The following is a 7,340-nucleotide window of genomic DNA, read 5'->3' as shown; positions in this document are numbered from 1 at the left end:
TTTCATGTTGACATGAGTGACTCTCTTGAATCTGGAGATGGAAAGATTTTTTTTCACTACGTAGATTGAATCGGAGCAGGGAGTGTCCTAGAAGTTGCTTCATCAAACCTGCTAGCAATGCAGCTACCTGACTCACAGCCTAAGACAAACTGAACCCCAAAATAACTCCTAATTTACCTGCAGAAAAAACTGTTATAGCTGAAGATTTTGTGTTTAAATCAGTGACTCTCGCGAAACCATTCGATTCCTGTATCATATGGGGAAGAAAATATGTTCTTCACTACGAACGCTACCATTCTCGGACCCGCTTTTGAATACCAGAGTCTACTTTTTATTTGCCTACTAGTTACTCTTTTCTTTCGAAAAATCTGATTGGGCTGGACAAGAATGGAGGTCCTGTCTCTCACTGCAGCTACAATTTATTGCTGGATAAATCACCGAAATTTGAGGAAGTTCTCCTTTCTCTAAAACTTCAACAACTGCAACTGTGTTTCAGTTTCACCCAGTGAGATTTGTGTTTTTCCAAAAACACTGTTGTGTTTCCAGAAAAGGCAACACTCCTCAAGAAGCATCCTGTCATGAAGTCTCATTCTGAAGCATTCATAGACTGTGCTAAATTATCGGTAACAAATGGAGTTAAAACAATAGATTGCATTCCATGTAGAAACGAACAATACTAATTTTTTAATAAGGACTCAGCATTACTTTGGCCGGGAATCAGCTGTGGCCAGGGTGCACAAAACAGTCAATCTCCAACATGTTCAATGTTGCAGTACTGAGTTAAATGCTACTCAGGACTTTTGATAAGTTGTTCATGGATTTTATTTTGATAATTTTGCTTATTGCTCAAAATAAATTCTGGTTGTTGTATTGCACTTGTCCTGAAATGTTGCTGTTAGTGCAATGCAACCAGCAAATATTTAATCATGCTTATAATTGCACTTATATTGAGTCTATAATGTTATGTATTTCTTAAAATTGATTAATTATTACTGCAAAACAGCAATGCACAATCTTTAACAGTTAGAAGTTTTTTTCCTTAATTTTTTCTTCATTTTATTCTATTTAACTTTTTAATTTATCTTTTTTAAAAGGTTATTTTGATATAATTTCGAAAAAAAACCTGTTATAATTTATATTAACTACTTATATACTAAGCAGTTTTTTTAAACACTGCAACAGTATCTGGAAATGTATTTAATGTGAAAGTTAAACTGTTGTCGATGTATAACTCACTTGAAAATCTACATTTTTTCAGCTATTCAAATTTCGGAAGTTTAAAAATATTTTGCATTTAGCAATACCCACTTTGAACGCACATTTTAAAAACTATTTGCAATTCGCATGACAATTGTTCAGTAGATAATTGGCTTTTCAGGCATAGCATCCTCTCTATAACATAAAATTTATCGATTATGATTATTAACAGGAATACAATTAATGTGGGGGAAAAGGTTCTTAAATGCATGTTTACCCATTCTTCCTTGGACCATGCGGGGGGAAATGGTCAGCACAAAAAATAGCAAAATCGATGCTTTTGGTGGTTTAAAAAAATCGATGCTTTTGGTGGCGTCTGATGTCTAAAACTGCAACAACGAAACTGAGAGGGGCAAAAGCAACGAAAATTCCTTGCACTAATGCTTCACCAAGGAACCACACGAAGAGTGATGAAAAAAAGTTGAAATAAATGGCAATAAAAAGAGCATATTGTGACTTTTTTTGGACACAAAGTATTTGCCCTCGTGTTCACGTTAACCTGAAATAATGGCTTAAAGTTTTCCAAAATTTTAGGAAGAGAGCCAAATTTAACGACTTGGCGAGAATTTGAAGATACCAATTTCTCGTTGACAATTTCACAGTCTGCATGTGGTAGAACCACCATCTGCAAAGAGTGAAAGATGTCTCCCATCACTTTACCAAAACTCGCTAAATTTGTCGACGTCTCTTAAATTATTGGCGGACTCTCGGACCTCCTATTTTGATTACGGGGACACGAGGGTAAATAATGTATCCAGCAACGTATTTTACTATGCTCTTTAAAATGCTACTAATTTAGTTTTTTTTTCATTATTACTCTATCGCATGGTTCAGAAGGGGTCGGAAGGAATTTTAGTTGCTTGCGCCATTAGTTGAAACCATTTGCAGAAAGTACTGTTTCACATAGATTCATAAGACAAAGTTTTATGTTTGGTTCTAAAAGAATATTGTTAGGGCAACCGCCAAACTGTCGCTAGATTTGGATCCTCATTTTTTTCACCAACTTACCTGCTTATCGCCAAGTGGGTGGAAAAGATGTGAAAACAACAAGCTTGCCAAGTAGCCACCAAATTATGAAGTTATTTTAAGCTGCATTTACTTCAACTTCCACTTTTCGCAAAAGAAAAAAGATAGTAAAAAGCACTTTTGGAACAACCAACTGCAACCTAAAAGAGAGGGGCAACACTTAAACTATACTCTATGCAGAATCTACTCCCAAAATTTCCACCTTTTAAAAAACAATTTTTGAGTTATGCGAGATACATACGTTCAACGTAAGGCCAAACAAGTACGGACGTGCCAAAAAAAAGTTGACATTTATTCGGGTTTGAGTAAAGGAAAATGAAGTCGAAATTTGTGGAATTTTTTCTTTGATTAGAATACTTTCTTTACTTTGATCAAGGAAGTTAAAACAGAGTTCAACTTAGAGCAATCTTGATTCCTACTTCGATAGCGCTGAAAATTCTTTGACCCTGTTTTTAGTGTAAAACTGCGGTTTATATTTCATCCTACTTTTTTTTTTTTTTTTTTTGCTTTTATACTTTCGGTTTTTACTGCGTTTTTTGAAAGTTAGTTTCACATTTCCGTTCTCTTACAGTTTTTTAAAACATACTACTCGTCATTTTTCTCATTTAACAATAAAAAAAAATAATTTTAGGAAAAATATCCCTTTCTGTGGATATAGGAGAACAAAGAGCAAGCCTAAGTGCTTATCATAGATTTTTTTTTCAATGCATTAATTGCACGTGGTTTGGAAATTTTATTCAATGCCAATAGCTGTAACGGTTTTGATTCATCTGAAAAGGGGAGAAGCAATCATTTTCGAATTTCTGTGTACATTTGAACATGAGTCTGCTAGCACACTGAGCTGTCGCTTAACGTGATGGTGAATAAAATGCGATTGCATCTTAACTGATGAAAAGCAAGTTCTGATTATGCTAACAAGATGAGTTTAGCTACGATCATACCACTTTGCGTAAAGAAATTAGTAGATATTATATGGAAGGTCTTAATAACGTAATTGATTAAACTCTAACTAAACTAAAACTCTCCCTTAAACTCTAAATTTTGATCTTCAAGCGTAGTCTCAAATTCTAAAATATTGGCAACAATTAGGTAATTCATTTCGCTGCCTCCTTTAAATGAGCAAAAAAATTGCATTTTACTATTGTAATTAGGTAATCTACTTAATTGCCTCCTTTGATTGAGCACAGATTCCAGTTGAGCAATGTAATTAAGTAATTAATTTAACTGCGTACTTTGATTGAGCATATAGATTGAATTTTAGCAATGTAAATATGTAATTCAATTAACTGCGTCCTTTGAATAAGCACAGAGATGATGTTTTAGTGCTATAAATCGACAAACAAGGTTTGAATCGACTTTTGTAAAAGATTAAAGTGGTTTAAAAAAAAAATAATTACGATTTTGATGCCTCTGTATAACGAGTATTTATGAATTTTTACATTGATGGTTTAGTTTCTGAGGCGTCTTGAAGTAAAATTTCTGGGAGGACGAAAACTCCTGATTTGCCGAAAGGAGCTTAAAATTTTCCTAAATCGTTAATCAAAACTAGCCTTATGACGATACATTTGCTGATTGATAACTTTGCCGAGTCGTCAAACTTTGTCGACTAAGGAAATTTTCGGGTCGTCACAGTGTGACCCCTCATCGTGTTGCTCCTGCTGATGCTTGGAAAGGAAGGTATTAAGGTTAGCTAAGTAAAAAAAAAAAGGCTAAATTGAAATTTTGAAAAACCTCTGTAAATTCTGTATAATCCTCCGCTCGTCCCAAAAATGATACAGTCAAGGAATTCATGCAGTCTTTCGAGTGTTAGAAGTTTTGTGTAACACTTCAAGCAAGCAATTAAGTAAACATTCCATTCTTCTCATACAACTAAATAATTCAAGCGAATGATAATCTATTTTTAGATGAGCTTATATATTTCTACCCGTCCGTTTCCCTAAATTTGTTCACGAGCTGAAATATTTCCAACATTGCGTTCCTTTTAATTATGTTTTAATGGGTATTTACTAGATTCCAGTGTGTATTTAAATGGTGGAATTGCTTTTGATCTCCATTCAGCTTCCAAATGATGGCTTTTTGAGAATAGTCGGAAAAAATTCAAAAGCAGTTGATGAGAAATGAAAGATTTCGAAAAATTGAACAGCTGAGGCAAAGTAAACGCGAGGACGAATGTATTTGAAATGTTCTTATTATCCATTAATGTTAAAGCTTTACTTGTTGTGGTGTACGTTTTATGAAAGATTTCAACTAAAGTTGAACGTTTTCGCTTAACCATCGTTGGTATCTTAACCTTTTTTGATGTGCACTGGCCCCCGCGCGCGTTCCTCCGCGATCGCGAACTCCTCCGGTTCTTCGTCCATGTTCCTCGGAATAGACTTCATTTATGCCTGTACCTCTCGGCTTTACACAATACCCTTTACACAAAAACAGAACACAACATTTTGAAGGAGAGTGTGATATATTCTCACGCTGCTAGTTCTACGGTCCCTCATGTTGGTCCGAGTACTGGAGAGTTGAAAAACTGAGGAAATACGATTTAGTGCTTGAGAATTGAAGTAAAAAATGCAGTAACATTTGCCGTGTTGCAAAAATATTACTCTTATAAAACTATATACATTGTTATGCCACTCAAGCTTTCGTCTCTTCCTAGAAATTTTCCTTAAAACCCCGGATTGTCCTTTGTAGAGGTTTCTTACGGTTCCGTCCAATTCAGTGGTGCCAAACCTTCTATTACTCAAGGGCCGCACCCCACTTTAAAATGGTTTTCACGTGCCAGAATACATATAAATTTTGAAAATCGTTCAAGATAACATTAAAAAACGTGGAATCTAAAATAAAATTAAACAAAAAGTTGTTGTCATTAGTAGATGCTTATTTTATTAAAGCTAAGTTTGAATCTGTGTTTCAAAAACCAATATTTGATTAAGTTAAATAAATACTTTAGTGCTGAAAAGTAAAATAGAAAATAACTTCAAAAAGCAAAAATTGCTGATTACTTTTTGACAATATTTGATTATTTATTTCCAAATTTGTTATTTTGTCGCAGTGATTTTTGTTTAGTAAAGTTTAACAAAAACCACCGGGCCGCAGTAGTCAACTTCGCGGGCCGTAGGTTAGGCACCGCTGTTCCAATTCATCCGTTCGACACGACAGTTTTTCTATCTACGATAAATGCTGAGATAAGAAATATTTTTCTGAGAGACAAATAATAAATTGGGTATTGATTTAATTGAGGTAATGTGTTGTATCTTCCAATCGAATATTAAAAATATGTGACCGTTGTTTTTCTAAACGGTTTAGCTCTCCCCACCACACCCTCCCCAGTTGAAGTGTAGAATTTGTCTCTTCGTAATATAAAAGGTGGAACATCAATTACTTTTATCGGAATGAATTTTTTTTTTTTTGGATTTACTCTGGATTCTGGGGTTTTTAAAGTGACATACGCCAACAATCCGGCAATAAGAGAAACATTTGAACGAGTTTGCCATCCTTTGAGGCAGTGAGGAGCAAAGGGATGTAAGTGGCAAAATTAAAAATTTGGCGATAGCTCGTACACATGGTAGGTGAACCTCTTGGGGCAAGAGACTGTACTAGTAGCCCTGGTAGTTGCTGCTATACGGCATGATTTAGAAAAAGCATTTCAATGAAAGCCTACCTAGGATGTTATCTTTAAACGCGTTTTACTCAAAACTTGAAATTTACATTCCTTTGTAAGTGAACGTGCCCCTGCCTCATTAGTGAACAAATATCCGAATTGGCTATAGTTAGCAATATATATGCTTCAATCATGTCAGCACAGAATGAAATATAGGTTATACCTCTTCAGTAGTTTTTCTCAGGAATAGAGTAAGGCCCCTGTAGTAGAGGAGCCGACGCATCCACCATTTTGGAGCAAACTTGATCCAATGCTTTGTCGCGATAGCATTGCTGCTGATGTTTACATTTCTTTTATCATGTGTTAAATTGAGTCAAATGGGTGGTTGTTCGGCAGTTAATTGTGCAAACAGCTCCAAAAAAGGATTTCATCTCGGCAGATTTCCAGCAGATGCAGAAAGAAAAAAGAAATCGATAATTAATAGCCCACGAAGTGACGGGCAGCCTGGAAACGACGCCAACTATTTCCAAAATTTCGCCAAAAACCTTTGCTCTCCGACTCTCTCGTTCCCTGTTTGGCGAATGATTGCCAATAAAGGTAGCTTTCCCTGTTGTACGCTTGCTCCAAAATGGCGGATGCGTCGGCCTCTCCAGTTATAGGGGCTCTAGAATAGAGTGCTGCGAGATTTTGTTTCTACTTAAATTGTGGGATATGGATAACGATGAAAGTTTAATTCTTGAAAAGGGGAGGAACATCCTTTGACTATGCGCAAGCTCTTTCTCGATTGCTCCACCAAATTGTCTTACATGATTGTAATACTCGTCAATGTTTTGGGATTAGGTCAACTTTAACTTCTCGGTAGAGACTTATTACTTACATTTAGATTTCTTTTTGTAAGGAGTTCACTTCGAAAATAGTTTTTACATGCTTTTTATATGACGTTAGTAGTACATACCTAGGTCCTACAATGATAGAATACAAATTTTGCACTTTTGAGTCATTCCGATAATAATGTACATTTGTAATCTTTACTAATAATAAAGCTCAAAGTCTCTGTCTGTCAGGATCTCTGTGACGCGCATAGCGCCTAGAGCGTTCCGCCGATTTTCATGAAATTTGACACAAAGTTAGTTTGTAGCATGGGGATCTGCACCTCGAAGAGATTTTTCGAAAAGTCGACGTGGTTCTTTTTCTATTCCAATTTTTAGAACAAAATTATCATGAGATGGGCGAGTAAATTACGAAATTGTCATAACGTGGAACCGTAACATGAGCACAAGAAAATTGGCGAGAAAACTCACCATACAATTTTTGTAAATATACAGGCGTACCAAAAGACCTTTTAATTTTCTGTTACGAGCAAAGCTGTGTGGGTATCACTAGTATAAAATAATCTTATGTATTAAAGTTGTTGCTGTTTCTGCATAGTATAGTACAGACTAAGAATCATAAATTAATGTTA

This window comes from Uloborus diversus, unplaced genomic scaffold (assembly GCF_026930045.1).
Source record: "Uloborus diversus isolate 005 unplaced genomic scaffold, Udiv.v.3.1 scaffold_13, whole genome shotgun sequence".
NCBI lineage: Eukaryota > Metazoa > Arthropoda > Arachnida > Araneae > Uloboridae > Uloborus > Uloborus diversus.
The sequence above is the reverse complement of the archived record's forward strand: the minus strand, read 5'-3'. Positions refer to the sequence as shown.